Consider the following 16,381-nt stretch of genomic DNA (forward strand, 5'->3'; position numbering starts at 1 on the left):
TAACTCTAGGCAATTGTCTAGAAGTCCCTTCCAATAAACTGTTAGGTCAGGGAGGATGGATAAACTACCCAGTACATTCAACAATCGGATTTACCTGTGTTATCCTGCCTCTGGCAGTGGATCATATTCACATAGATACTTGTCTCAAGAAATGGCAAGTGTGATTTCCCAACAAAGTGAACTGATACTACAGAGAGACTCTCTCACATTATTCACCCAGAATAGAGGGGGGAAAAAGTCTCATGGCATATCTTTCCTTAAGCCATATTTGCCTGCAGTTATAAGTGCCATTTCTGAGGTGATTTTGGACAAATGTTTCTGATTTCCCCATTAAATTGACAACTCTTTGAAGGTAGGGATCACACCTCCTAACTTTTTTACATTCTCCTGAAGCATAGTACAGTGGCTGCTGCAAATTGCTCTACTGATACTATTGACTGGTTCCTTAGCTCTACCTGAGACAGTAATTTTCAGTCAAAACTCTGACATCTGGCCCAAAACGCTATCCCCAGAGATTCTGTTTGTCTTCATGAAGTTAGAGAGAGTGTTAAAGATATGCTCTGAAAAATCTAAAACCACTTTTCAATCCTGGCTGGACTTTTTGCTGGACTGACTTTGACTTCCAGGATATATGGAAACTATAGATTTTGGTCCAACAGACTTCAGTTGGGTTGATTTATTCAATCTGTCATATAATGGACAATTCACTCACTGATAGCACCTTAGAAAGCGCGACTGGAATACTGATGATTAATCAGAAACATTCACACTAGTTGACTCAGAAACTGACCACTAGAGTTCTTCAGAATTTAAATTCCCACAATTTTTTACCCTGAGAAAATAGTCAAAAATCTACATGAACCAAAACGCAAAAAGAAAGAGACATAAGTATAATGTTCTCAAAGGAATCTTGTCAAGGCGTGAGAAGCAGCGTGGCTCAGTGGAAAGAGTCCAGGTTTAGAGTCAGAGGTCATGGGTTCGATTCCCGGCTCTGCCAATTGTCAGCTGTGTGACTTCGGGTAAGTCACTTCACTTCTCTGTGCCTCAGTTCCCTCATCTGTAAAATGGGGATTGACTGTGAGCCCCCTATGGAACAACCTGATCACCTTGTAACCTCCCAGCGCTTAGAACAGTGCTTTGCACCTAGTAAGCGCTTAATAAATGCCATTTAAAAAACAACAACATCTGTTTGGAATAAAGGTGAACTTTGCATAAGCGTGGTGATGATGAAAATAATAATACCAACTGTGTTATTTATGAAGTGCTTACTACGTGCCAAGCAATGTACAAGCACTGGGGCAGATTGAAGATAATCAGGTCCCACATGGGGCTCACAGTTCAAGTAGAAAGGAGAACAGGAATTCAATCTCCATTTTATGGGCACAAGCTCACAGTCTTAATCCCCATTTTACAAATGAGGTAACTGAGGCACAGAAAAGTGAAGTAACTTGCCCAAGGTCAATGTACATAGTAGGTACAGTTGGGGAAGAAGGAAAGGGGATTCAGTTAAAGGAATGGTAGTTTTCTACAAATTTGTAAAACAGTTGAGGGGCGATCCTCTCCCTTCAAATGGCAATGATTTAAAAGATGAATCAATGCCTTCAACTGCCAGTAGAATCCCAAATGACTGGCTTTTAATAGTAGGAGCCAACTCTTTTAACTGCCACATAAACTCTTACAGCTCTTCATGTCTTTCCCTAATACATTAAGCTACTTCTGTACGCCCGGTGGCTCTTTCAGTTTAGATTTTACTGTGCTACTATTTTACTAGGTAGTTGTAATAAACCGTAATATATTGCTCCAACTCACTTAAATGTGCATGAACATAACATTTAATAGGATTCTCCTTGAAATTGGTATCATTCCATTGATTTATGTTCCGTACATGAGAAGAAAGTGTATCTATTTTGACGATTTCAGGGTGGTGAAATGAAAAAAAAAAGTTTAAGGGCCTTCTCATTTTTGAAGTGAGTTGGTCAATACTAGTTTTTGATCATCGACTATGGAAAGAGTACCTCTAATAGAGATTGGAGCAAGTTCACAAGGACACAGAAGACACTGCCAGAGAGGTAAACTGGATTATCCTGAGGAAAATATTTGAATTCCTGAGGGGGCCAGTAAACGGTGTGGGTCAAATATTATATGGGTATTTCCTACGAAGATACCATATCGCCCAATCAATCTGATAATTATGATTACTGATAATTACCTGATGATGATTATTAGTGTAGTTTTAAAATAGTAATTATTATTATTATTTTGGTTTTTGTTAAATGCTTACTATGTGCTAAGTGCTGGGGTAGATACAAGATAACCAGGCATGGGGCTCTCAGTCTAAGTGGGAAGGAGGACAGGTACTGAATCCCCATTTTGCAGATGAGGGAACTGAGGCCCAGAAAAGTGAAGTGACTTGCCCAAGATCCCACAGCAGGCCAGTGGTGGATCTGGGATTAGAATCCAGGTCCTCTGACTCCCAAGCCCAGGTTCTTTCCACTAATAATAATAATAATGATGGCATTTATTAAGCACTTACTATGTGCAAAGCACTATTCTAAGTGCTGGGGAAGTTACAAGGTGATCAGGTTGTCCCATGGGGGGCTCACAGTCTTAATCCCCATTTTACAGATGAGGGAACTGAGGCACAGGGAATAATAATAATAATAATAATAATGATAATAATAATAATGGCATTTATTAAGCACTTACTTTGTGCAAAGCACTGTAAGTGACTTGCCCACAGTCACACAGCTGACAAGTGGCGGAGCCAGGATTTGAACCCATGACCTCTGACTCCAAAGCCCGGGTTCTTTCCATAGAGCCACGCTGCTTCTCGTGCACTAAAAGTGCTTCTCTAATGACACAAGCGCCATGTGAGGTTCCCATGGTGACCCTTAGTTTGGAAATTTCCCAGGTAAGGAATGATTCCGGCTAGTTCCCCCAAACCATATAATGGTAACACTAATAAGAAGAACATTTATGAAGTGCATCGTGTTAACGATGTGCATCAAGCTTTATTTCTTTTTATTGTGACGGCTTGACACCTGTCCACATGTTTTGTTTTGTTGTCTGTCTCCCCCTTCTAATAATAATAATGATGGTATTTGTTAAGCACTTACTATGTGCAAAGCACTGTTCTAAGCTCTGGGAAGGTTACAAGGTGATCAGGTTGTCTCACGCGGGGCTTACAGTTTTAATCCCCATTTAACAGATGAGGTAACTGAGGCACAGAGAAGTTAAGTGACTTGCCCAGAGTCACACAGCTGACCGTTGCTGGAGCTGGGATTTGAACCCATGACCTCTGACTCCAAAGCCCGGGCTCTTTCCACTGAGCCAAGCTGCTTAGACTGTGAGCCCGCTGCTGGGTAGGGACCGTCTCTATATGTTGCCAACTTGGACTTCCCAAGCGCTTAGTACAGTGCTCTGCCCACAGTAAGAGCTCAATAAAAGAAGCAGTGTGGCTCAGTGGAAAGAGCATGGGCTTTGGAGTCAGAGGTCATGGGTTCAAATCTCGGCTCCGCCAATTGTCAGCAGTGTGATTTGGGGCAAGTCACGTCACTTCTCTGTGCCTCAGTTACCTCATCTGTAAAAGGAGGATTAAGACTGTGTGTCCCCCGTGGGACAACCTGATCACCTTGTAACCTCCCCAGCGCTTAGACCAGTGCTTTGCACATAGTAAGTGCTTAATAAATGCTATCATTATCATTATTATTATTAATAAATATGATTGAATGAGTGAATGAATAAATGAAAGTGCTTACTAAGTAGGGCACGGCCTAGTGAGAAGCACTGTGATGTAGTGGCAAGACCACGGGCTTGGGAATCAAAGTACTAAGACAAAGTCAAAGGATTCTAATCCACTTCAGTCTCTGGCCTGCTGTGTGACCCTGGGTAAGTCAGTGAGCACACTGCTGGGTAGGTACTGTATCTATATGTTGCCAACTTGCACTTCCCAAGCGCTTAGTACAGTGCTCTGCACACAGTAAGCACTCAATAAATACGATTGATTGATTGATTGATTGATTGATTGATTGAGAATTCAACAACCTGCCCTCTGAGCCCAGCAAACAGCACAGAGCAGCCAGGATAGCACAGAGCAGAGGGAAACAGACACTTTACTGAAAATCTGCAGTGAGACGCTCCCATCCTCTGGGGAGATGCGTTTCATTGCTATTAAGGAGCACTATATGATTTGGAAATCATTATGGTGAATTAACCGCATATTGCAGGAAATCATTCCTTATATCAGCTTTGTTCCCGAAATGCAAGTGAGGTGAGAAGAATCTGGAACGGTTCTTCCTTTGCAAACTGCTTATCAACTATAACTTATAATTAACCCATTACAAGCGCTTGGCAAAGTTTCCACCCTAACAAAACTCATTTGGGAAGGAGCTAATCTAATCCTATAAATGGATACATCCATGCCGCAGTTACAATAACTTGAATTTTTTGTTGGAGAGTGTTTTAAATGGCACTTCCCTCGCATAGTGCTATAGAAACCTAAAATGCTCCTAATTCTGGCAGAGACTCAAAATTAGTTTTAATCCCATCTAAAATACTGCATAGGATGAACTGGGTTTTGAGAACTATTCAAAATGTCGCCTTCTGAAGGCGAACACTTTCGGAGATGCCAAGTAGAGCATTTTGATTCTGATTCAGGCCCATTACTGAACTCACGTAGGCAATCAATCTGGACTCAATTACTAGAGATAATGGGAAATGTAATACTTCACTCCAGCAGTTTAATGCTCTTGCAGGATTTAAGATGAAATGCCATATTAACCAAAAAAGGAGATGATACTAATGTGTGTGAAGAAATGACTGTTTTACAGGTGGTAAGACTCACATTAAGCTATACGAAAAGATCATTTGAGGATGCGAGGAACGTATATCCCTCGGAGGAGTTAGCACAGCCATTAAGTAATATTTGAAATGAATATATTAAGGGATTTTCCACAGGATCATTCCAATCAGGGAGAATATTACATTGTTATTAGGACTATAAAGAGTAGGGACATTATCCTGACGATGAAATCTATCATTTCGGAAATTCTACTGACTATGCCTATTTCTAGTTGGGCGGATATAACACTAATGCTGGTATTGGTTAAGTAATTAATATATGCAAGCACTGTGCTGAGCGCTGGGGAAGATACAAGATTTTCAAGTCCCACATGGGGCTCACAGTGTAAGAAGGAGGGAGAAGAGGTATCGAATCCGCATTTTACAAATGAGGAAAGTGAGACAAGAGAAGTTAAGTGGCTTCCCCAAGATCACACAGCTGGTAAATGGCGGTGCTGGGATTAAGCGTGGCTCCATGGAAAGAACACGGGTTTGGGAGTTAGAGGACATGTGTTCTAATCCAGGCTCCGCCACTCGTCTGCTGTGTGACCTTGGGCAAGCCATTTAACTTCTCTGTGCCTCAGTTACCTCATCTGTAAAACGGAGATGAAGACTGTGAGCCCCATAGGGGGCAACCTGATGACCTTGTATCACCACCCCCAGCGCTTAAAACAGTGCTTGGCCCAGAGTGAGCACTTAACAAATACCATCATTATTATTATTAATGCAATTTCCACTGGGCCATGCTGCTTCCCTTTATACCTTCTAGATAACATGGTCTATTTGGCCAGTTCACAGTAACAGGGCTCAAAAAATCCTCTGAAACCCACTGGCATTTCTGCTGAATTTAACAAGAAAACAGTTTGGATTTCAGTAGTTTCAGTGCATTTTAAGACATGGAACCAGGATTATTGACTACCCAAAGGAATGCAGTTTGTAGAAGTCAGCCCTAACTTGCTTCCCTACGGGAATGTCACCCCGATCCCAACAAATCTCCCCATTTCCTCTGGAAATATTTTCCTAAGGCCTAGAAATGATGAATTGCATACTCCCAACCATCCTGGAGCTCTTAATTCCTAGCACATACGTCATTTTTGTTTTTAATGGTACTTGCTAAGCACTTACTAGGTGCCAGGCATTGTACTAAGGACTGGGGTAAACACAAGTTAATCAGGTTAGACACCGTCCATGTCCCACATGGGGCTCACACTCTCATCCCCATTTTACAGATGAAGTAACTGAGGCACAGAGAAGTGAAGTGCCTTGCCCAAGGTCGCACAGACAAGTCGTGGAGCAGGGATTAGAACCCCGGTCCTTCCGATTCCCAGGGCCTTGTTGGGAGTTCTTGGTTTTAAGTGTGGCTAGGAAAAGCACTGGATGGCACATTGTAGAGAATGAGGTTTCCCAGAAAATAGATAAAAAGGAGTAGATAGCAGTTGCCATCATTCATTTTTATTATGAGATGTGTTTTTCTAACACGACTCAAATTCCGGGTTGTGAATCATCCGTATACTTTGATTTGCCTTTGTATCCCTTCTGAGCCTCCTGTCAGTCAGTCAGTCATATTTATCGAGTGCTTACTGTGTGCACAGCACTGTATTAATCACTGGGGAGAGTACAATACAATAACCCGACGCATTCCCTGCCCACAGAGAGCTTACAGTCTATGGTTCTGTCATAGCTCTCCCTTGTACCTCCCTCAGAGGAAAAAATCAGAGAGAGTCAAGCCAGTTGGCTTTGTTATTCATTCATTCATTCATTCATTCATTCATTCATTCAATCGTATTTATTGAGCGCTTACTACACAGTACAGGGCACTGTACTAAGCTAGCAATCTGGTCAACGGCTTGGTGCAAGAGGCTGGTGAAAGTTTCAGTGAAAATGAAATTTGGGAACAATCTGGGCTTTAATTCGCTTTGCTACCCGGCTCCTATTAACACGGATAATGGCGAAAAGTACTGTGCTAGGGTAATGGTAATTCATTTACTAAGCTTTTTAGGCTTGAATTAATCTATAGAAGCATATCAATTTCATTTGATTGCAACTGTGTGCTAATTATAGACTCAAGGCTATTTACAGATAACAGCTAACATCACCTAATAATAAGTAACAAGTAATGGGCTGTAAAGACCTTTGCACTTGGAATTACTATAGGCATGGTGCTTTTTTAAAAAAAAAAGTGATGTGCTAAAACAATTTTTATTTTCTTTTGTACTTAGGCTACGTAATTCAATCCTTGGACACAATGAATGAATTAACTAACATAAATGGAAGAAAATCCTCTAAAAAGTAATTTAAACATTAATTTGCCTTGTGTCTTTTTAAAAAGAAATTGCCTTTGTTAAATTCATGCATTTGTTGGCTCTGAACATAACTAATCTTTCTTGGTCACGAGTAACACGCTCTTAATGCCACACAAATTATGGACCAATATTGTGCTTAGTTTTCTATTGGAAAAAACAAATATAAAATTAAATAGAAGCAATAACCATCAAAGCACATTAGCTAAACAGCAACTGGCTAGGAGGCTACGACAGAAACTCTATTGCCAGAGAAGAGGTACAAGCATGAAGCCATAAATTTAGTATTTCACTACAAATTCAACATGATACGGATCTCTGCAAGATTAGTAGTGCAGATTTTCCAACTCTTGATTTGAGCTGAAAATGATCTTACTCTTTGGATCACACTGGACTGCTACATAAAGCCTTTTTTTTCTTAAAGTGTGATTTTTTTTTAAGAGCTTACTATGTGTCAGGCACTGTAGTAGATACAAGCTAATCAGGTTGGACACGGCCCATGTCCCATGTGGGGCTCACAGTCTTATTCCCCATTTTACAGATGAGGGAACTGAGGCAAAAGTGAAATGATTTGCCCAAGGTCATACAGTAGACAAGCGGCAGTGCTGGGATTAGAACCCAGGTCCTCTCCCTCTCAGGCCCGGGCTCTTTCCACTAGGCCAAGCCGCTTCTCAATGACTGCTTCCTGTGCTATAATAATAATGATGGCATTTGTTGCGTGCCTACTATGTGCAAAGCACTGTTCTAAGCGCTGGGTCGGATACAAGGTGATCAGGTTGTCCCACGGGGGGCTCACAGTCTTAATCCCCATTTTACAGATGAGGTAACCGAGGCACAGAGAATAATAATAATAATAATACTGGTATTTGTTAAGCGCTTACTATGTGCAAAGCACTGTTCTAAGCGCTGAGGACGATATAAGGTGATCAGGTTGTCCCACGAGGGGCTCACAGCCTTCATCCCCATTTTAGAGATGAGGGAACTGAGGCCCAGAGAAGTGAAGTGAGTTGCCCAGAGTCCCACAGCTGACAATTGGCGGAGCCGGGATTTGAACCTACAACCTGTGCCTTCCAAGCCTGGGCCCTTTCCGCAGAGCCACGAGGACCGTCGCAATATGTTGCCAACTTGTAATAATAATAATAATAATAATAATAATAATGGCATTTATTAGGCGCTTACTATTTGCAGAGCACTGTTCTAAGTGCTGGGGGGGGGGGGGTGATACAAGGTGATCAAGTTGTCCCCTGTGGGGCTCACAGTCTTCATCCCCATTTTACAGATGAGGGAACTGAGGCTCAGAGAAGTTAAGTGACTTGCCCAAGGTCACACAGCAGGCATGTGGCGGAGTCGGGATTTGAACCCACGACCTCTGACTCCAAAGCCCGTGCTCTTTCCACTGAGCCACGCTGCTTCTCTACTTCCCAAGCGCTTCGTACAGTGCTCTGCACACAGTAAGCGCTCAATGAATACGATTGAATGAATGAATAAAGGAGTTTGTAGATTAGTGGAGTGTAACTTGCTTCAGTGGAATAAAAGTTGAGACTGCTAGACCACTTCGACTATGGCATCAGCCTCCTCACTGGCTTCCCGGCCTTCTATCAATCAATCAATCAATCGTATTTATTGAGTACTTACTATGTGCAGAGCACTGTACTAAGCGCTTGGGAAGTCCAAGTTGGCAACATATAGAGATGGTCCCTACCCAACAGTGGGCTCACAGTCTATCTCTCTCTCTCCTCCCCAGCACTTCAGTCTGCTGCCATTTTTCTGCAAAAACATATATACCTATCTGTAATTCCTTCATTTATATTAATACCTGTCCCCCCTCTAGACTGAAAGCTCGGTGTGCTCAGGGAACGTGTCTTCCAACTCTGTTATACCGTACTCTCCGAAGTGCTCAAGTACAGTGCTGGTGCACACAGTAAACCTTGGAAGGCCAAAATTTCCCAACTTCTTCCAAGTTGGAAATCAATCAATCAATCAATCGTATTTATTGAGCGCTTACTGTGTGCAGAGCACTGTACTAAGCGCTTGGGAAGTATAAATTGGCAACATATAGAGACAGTCCCTACCCAACAGTGGGCTCACAGTCTAAAAGGGGGAGACAGAGAACAAAACCAAACATACCAACAAAATAAAATAAATAGAATAGATATGTACAAATAAAATAAATCTACATCCTTGCTCTGCTGCCTTAGAAAAAGGGCTAATGGGAGCCCAGACGATGTGGCGGAGGCAGGGAGCAGTTGGGCCTTACGCGTAAGGAGGTGATGGGAATCAGGATCTCATTTAAACACCTCGAAAAGGCGAGTTGAGTCCCTGACTTGTTAACCTCTAGACTGGAAGCTCATTGTGGGCAGGGACTGTGTTTGTTATATTGTACTCTCCCCAAGCGCTTACTACAGCGTTCTACACACAGTAAGCGCTCAGGAAACATGACTGACTAACAGACTGAGTAGCGGTGGGTAAGTCACTTACCCTTCCTTGTGCCTCTGTCAAATGGAGGACGGCGTTTCTGCCTCTCCTTATTTCCCACCGTTGCTGCCAAGAAAAAAAAAAACAAGAGACGATGAATGAAAGCGTGCTTTGACTATTTAGATGAAAGTGTTTAAACCATTGAAAGCCAAGCTGGTATTACAAACAATTGAAAAGATATTTTTTTGGGGGGGGGAAATTTGGAAATAAACTCTTAGCCTCATCCATCTGGCCCTGCAGCAGATTGAACTGCTATTACTGTTTTGACTTCTATATTTTTATAATGCAGAATAAAATAATATGCACAGCTTATTTTTTTATTCACTTAGGAAATGAAAATCGCAGCCCCTCACACATCAGCACTAGACTGTGAGCCCACTGTTGGGTAGGGACCGTCTCTACATGTTGCCAACTTGTACTTCCCAAGTGCTTAGTACAGTGCTCTGCACACAGTAAGCGCTCAATAAATATGATTGATTGACTGCTTGATCAGGGATATGTCATCAAATGGGAATGAACATATTGGGCTTCTAGACTGTGAGCTCGCTGTTGGGCAGGGACCGTCTCTATATGTTGCCAACTTGGACTTCCCAAGCGCTTAGTACAGTGCTCTGCACACAGTAAGCACTCAATAAATACGATTGAATGACTAAAAAGGACCATCAGTCAGAAGCCAGGTATTTGTTTTTTGTTGTTGTTGTTGTTATGGTATTGTTAAGCGCTTACTATGTGCCAGGTACTGTACTAAGTGCTGGAGTAGATACAAGCTGATTAAGTTGGACACAGTCCTTGTCCCACGTGGGGCTCACAGTCTTTGTCTCCATTTTACAGATGAGGGAACTGCCTGGGCCTGGGAGCCAGAAGGACCTGGGTTCTAATCCCGGATCTGCCACTTGTCTCCTGTGTGACCTTGGGCAAGTCACTTCTCTTCTCTGTGCTTCAATTCCCGGATCAGAGAAGCAGCATGGCTCAGTGGAAAGAGCCCGGGCTTTGGAGTCAGGGGTCATGGGTTCGAACTCCGGCTTCGCCAACTGTCAGCTGTGTGACTTTGGGCAAGTCACTTCACTTCTCTGGGCCTCAGTTCCCTCATCTGTAAAATGGGGATTAAGACTGTGAGCCCCCCGTGGGACAACCTGGTCTCCTTGTAATCTCCCCAGCGCTTAGTACAGTGCTTTGCACATAGTAAGTGCTTAATAAATGTCATTATTATTATTATTATCATTATTATTATTATTATTATTATTGTTATCACTATATCAAGTGACTTACTCAAGGTCACACAGCAGACAAGTGGTACAGGTGGGATTAGAACTGAGGTCCTCTGATTCCCAGGCCCCTGTTCTTTCCACGAGGCCACGCTGCATATGACCTTAGAGCTCATTTGGTTGAGAAAGGACATAGCTTGTTTCTGAATGAAAGGGAGCCAAACTGCTCTTCCATTCATTCATTCAGTCCCACAGGGGGTTCCCAGTCTTAATCCCCATTTTACAGATGAGGTAACTGAGGCACAGGGCTCACAGTCTAGCTCCTGCTTTAGGGGGGTTAGTTTTGACCCTGAAATTTGACTCAGATTATTCACAGTAAAGGGGAGTTGAACTACACTGGAGAAGCTGATAGGGCAACCAAATCTATCTTTAAAAGAGGCAGGGAGAATTGTAGGATAGCAGAAAGAGCATGGGACCGGGAGTCAGGAGACCTGGGTTCCAATCCTGGCTCCTTGTGACCTTGGGCAAATCACTGAACTTCGCTGGGCCTCAGTTCCCTGAGATGTAAAATGGGGATAATGTACCTCTTGGGCCGTGAGTCCCTTGTGGAACAGGGACTATGTCCCAGTTGGATTATCTCGTAGCTACCCCAGCACTTACCTGAGTGCTGGGCATATAGTAAGTACCTACATATACCACAGTTTTTATTATTACTATTATTATTATTACTATTATCACTATATTACTATTATTATTATTCTATGTGAACACAAAAGGAATTGAAGATCAGGCTCATTATTATATGTCTTTACCTTCAGCATTAATTGCATTTGAGTGTTCAGATTCTTTTTTATTGCAACCCAAGAGATTTTTCAGGCCTTCTTTTTTTATATCAGTCCCACTCAGGTAATCATCATCAATCAATCAATCAATTGTATTTATTGAGTGCTTACTGTGTGCAGAGCACTGTACTAAGTGTTTGGGAAGTACAAGCTGGCAACATATAGAGAGAGTCCCTACCCAACAGTGGGCTCATCATCATCATCATCACCACTAATGGTATTTATCGAGCGCATACTATGTGCAGAGGACTGTACTAAGCACTTGGAAGAGTACAATCTAATACGGTTGGTAGAAACGGCCCGCCCACAGAGTTTACAGTCTACAGAAATAAATATCTTTATTTAGAAAAAGAAAGACGTTTTATTTATATATTTTCCCTGCTCTTTTTCTTGGTCAACAAAGAGTAATGAAAATCACTCCAAATGCCTGAAGCATGTTTCTGTTTTTCCTTTAGACAGGATGTACCTTGAGGAAGACATTAGTAAAACGAGTCAGAATAAAATTACATCGCTTTTATTTTCCCAAGTCAGCCTGGACAACGTAGAAATATATGTCCCAATTTGCTTTCTTTTTTTAAGGCCTGCCCAGGAAGTGTTTATGGGTGATCTGTTTTAGCTGGAAAGCAAAAGCAAAGAGAAGTTGGATGAGAGTGTCGGTCTTGAATGAATGGAAATGTCAATTTCAATCATAGCATAAATAAATAAATATAAATATAAACCAATAAATACGATTGAATGAATATGTCAGTGGAGATGGGCTAAGGAAACAGGCAGCAAATTACTGATTGATCTGACAAAATGGTGGTGGTGCCTTACCGAAATAATTTATCATTTAAAATGTATTCAGTTTTCAAGTGAACCCATAATACTCGGAATTTGCGTAGACTTCACACACTGGAGCAATACTGAATGGGAATTCTGTTTACTTTCATTTCAAGGTCTTGACCAACCCATTTCAATTTTACCACCCTGCTAATATCCTATCACTTAACGTCCTTAGTATATATTGGGTAGGGACTGTCTCTATATGTTGCCAACTTGTACTTCCCAAGTGCTTAGTACAGTGCTCTGCACACAGTAAGCGCTCAATAAATATGATTGATTGATTGACTGATTGATTGATCTCCGGTTGACAGTAGTTGTGAGGAGCCAAATGTTATCGGAATGTCAGCGGTCTTCAGTGATGCCTTGGGGTAATTTTTCAAGCCACTGGAGGAGGGATGGTGAATCTTTTGGGTACCGGAGCTGGAAATTTCAGGAATCCATAAATCGGGGTCAGGGGGGAAGACTTGGGATGTATCCTGGCAGTAGTCAGATCTGTAATGTATGGGCTACAGTCACACATGACGAAGATATTGGTTGGTCAACCTCTGGGTCAGGAGCTTAGTGCAGGGCTCGACACAGAGCAAGTGCTCAATAAATAATAATAATAATAATGATAATAATAATAATGGCATTTGTTAAGCGCTTACTATGTGCAAAGCACTGTTCTAAGCGCTGGGGGGGATACAAGGTGATCAGGTTGTCCCACGTGGGGCTCACAGTCTTAATCCCCATTTTACAGATGAGGTAACTGAGGCTCAGAGAAGTTAAGTGACTTGCCCAAGGTCACACAGCAGACATTGAGAAGCAGCGTGGCTCAGTGGAAAGAGCACGGGCTTTGGAGTCAGAGGTCATGGGTTCAAATCCCGGCTCTGCCAACAGTCAGCTGTGTGACTTTGGGCAAGTCACTTAACTTCTCTGGGCCTCAGTTACCTCATCTGTAAAATGGGGATGAAGACTGTGAGCCCCCGTGGGACAACCCGATCACCTTGTATCCTTCCCAGCACTTAGAACAGTGCTTTGCACATAGTAAGAGCTTAATAAATGCCATTATTATTATAATGTATGGGCTACAGTCACACATGATGAAGATATTGGTTGGTCAACCTTTGGGTCAAGGGCTTAGTGCAGGGCTCAACACAGAGCAAGCGCTCAATAAATGCCATGCAATGACTGACTGATCATAGGGGGAATCAATTAGTGATTTTTACTGAGTGCTTGCTATGTGAGGAGCATTGAACTAACACTTCGGAGAGGGCAATACAACAGAATGGGAAGTTACGATCCCTGCCCTCAAGGAGCTTATGACCCAGTTGGGGAATAAGCTAATTCTGTTGGATTGTACTCTCCCAAGTGCTTAGTACAGTGGTCCACACCTAGTAAGCACTTAATATGACTGACTGATTGACTGATTGATTGACTGAATGAGGCCCCTAGGAATTGGGGCCTAAACCATCACAGCAGCCGAGATCTGAAGGTTTTCAATCAATTCTGCTCCTGCCATTTTTTGGACAATTTTGAGTCCCCTGAGGGCCTTGTCTACCACCTGTAATAGCCTCTCTCAGTGCTTAGTACAGTGTTCTGTCCTCCGTAAGTGCTGTATAATGACTGCTATAATTCCTGCGGTGGTAATTATATTTACTCAGCACTTACTGTGGACGGAGCAGCACCAGTAAGAATTTAATCAACATAATTACCACTGCAGTTGGACCGGTCAATTTCGATTCTGGAATAATTACAAAAAATGGTATTTGTACTTGCCAGGCTCTGTTCTAAGCAGTGGGGCAAATGCAAGATATTCAGGTTGGACAGAGTCCAAGCCCCATATGGGGTTCACAGTCTAAGTAGAAGAAGTAGGTTTAATCCCCATTTTGCAGATGAGGGATCCAGAAAAATGAAGTGACTTGCCCAAGGTCACACAGCAGACAAGTGGCAGAGCTGGAATTAGAACCCTGGTCTAATGACTTCCAAGCCCGTGTTTTCCCACTAGGCCACGCTGCTTCTCTAACCATTGATGGATTGATAGGTTGAGGAGATGGTTATGTTGCCAATTTGTACTTCCCAAGCACTTAGTACAGTGCTCTGCACACAGTAAGCGCTCAATAAATATGATTGAATGAATGAATGAATGAATGAATGAATGAATGAATGAATGAAGCCATCAGACATAGCAGCCTGGAGTGAAACAGAAGGCAGAGGGATGACTGTTCTTCGGCAGACTTAGAGAAGAGCTGCATATCCAAAGGCGGATTTAAAAGCAGCCCTTCCATTCATTCATTCGATCATATTTATCGAGCACTTACCGTGCACAGAATACTGTACTAAGCGCTTGGGAGAGTACAACAGAACAATAAACAGACACATTCGGTGCCCACAAAGAGTTTACAGTCTGGGGGGTGGGGGGCACCCAAGGATGGGATTTCACCATTAAGTAGCATCGTCTCCAAAAACGAATGAATCCATCAGTCAGTGGTATTCTGTGAGCGCTTATTATGCGCTGAGCACTGTACTAAGTGCTTCGTAGAATGCAATGCAACGGAGTTGGTAGACACGTTGCCCTTCCTGCAGTGAGCTTACAGTCTAGAAAGGAGTTAACCGCCTACAGATTTGAAAACCTTGGCTGAAGAATTTGTAGATGGGCTTTTGAAAGAATCAAATCTCCTGATGGAAGATATTTTGATGCTTAAAAAAGTTGTGCAAGTTGGATATTTTTTGGACCACTAGACTGTAAGCTCCTTAAGGGCAGGAACCGTGCCTACTAACTCTGAAGTGCTCTCCCAAGCGCTTAGTACTGTGTTCTGCATCCAGTAGGCACTCAATAAATACCCCTGATTGATTTGGGGCATACGGCTATTTTCGTGAGCTTATATTCCTCGCCAGCCGATTTGTCGACACAACTCTAACAGAACGATGTAACCGTCTAAGCAATTCATTAGATAAAAGAAGCTTCAAATGCATTAAATTGCTGCTGACAACAATCCAGATGAATCGTCAATATTCTCATCTCCTGGGGATATTCTGGGGCTCATAGTTCTCTGCCTTTCCGAGAGTAATGGGTCCTTAGGAGGGGTTCTGTCACTGGGCCAGGAACGGGCTTATTTTTGATGGAAATCCTCTTCCACTCATTCTCCTTTCCTCCTTCGCTTTTGTTTTAAAACCTGACCTTGCCTACTTCCAAAGGATGCTGAGAAGAAGCATGGCCCAGAGGACAGAGCTCAGGCCAGCGAGTCCAAAGGATCTGAGTTCTGGACAGGGGTCCACCGTTTTGTCTGCCGTGTGACCCTAGGCAAGTAGCAGAGCAGGGATTAGAACTCAAGTCCTACTGATTGACTGACTGATAGCACATAAGCCTCTATGTGAAGGTGGACAATAAACAATGAATATAAGGTATTTAAATGGTGAAGTTACCCGGATTTTCCTTTTTTTTAATGGTGCTAGTTAAGTGCTTACTTTGTGCCAGGGGCCCACAAGGGGCTCACAGTCTTAATCCTCATTTTACAGAGGAGGGAACTGAGGTACAGAGAAGTTAAGTGACTTGCCTAAGTTCACACAGCAGACAAGTGAAGGAGCCAGGATTAGAACCCAGGTCCTCTGACCCCCAGGCCTGTGGTCTTTCCACTAGACCATGCCGCTTCCAACTTGAACCTAATCACTGCACGGTAACTACACTTCCAAGGCAATCAAATCATTTTCCCCAGCTACCTTCCTTAACTCTGTTCACCGTGTTGAGGATGGGTTTGAAATGTGCATTTTCGATTCTCACAGACCTTGAAGTCTAAATGTGTGAGTTGATCTTCATAGTCTCTAATCCCATTTATCCCACACCTTCCAGGTTTTACCAATCTCAGCTTTGACTAAGTTTAATAACCAAAGCTTCACCGCTGGCACGGAAAGCCCA

The 16,381-nt window shown here is 42.6% G+C and overlaps 1 long non-coding RNA gene across 2 annotated transcripts in view; it reads right to left on the reverse strand.

Annotated features, from left to right (window-relative positions):
- LOC119937521 overlaps positions 1 to 16,381 on the reverse strand; it is a 270,891-nt gene that overhangs the window by 138,402 nt on the left and 116,108 nt on the right. For both annotated transcript variants that reach the window (XR_005454143.1, XR_005454145.1), the window contains one exon: positions 9,618 to 9,680. This is a non-coding gene — a long non-coding RNA (uncharacterized LOC119937521). The remainder of the gene's footprint in view (positions 1 to 9,617; positions 9,681 to 16,381) is intronic.

The sequence above is a fragment of the Tachyglossus aculeatus genome, chromosome 15, assembly GCF_015852505.1.
Source record: "Tachyglossus aculeatus isolate mTacAcu1 chromosome 15, mTacAcu1.pri, whole genome shotgun sequence".
NCBI classification, from domain to species: Eukaryota; Metazoa; Chordata; class Mammalia; order Monotremata; family Tachyglossidae; genus Tachyglossus; species Tachyglossus aculeatus.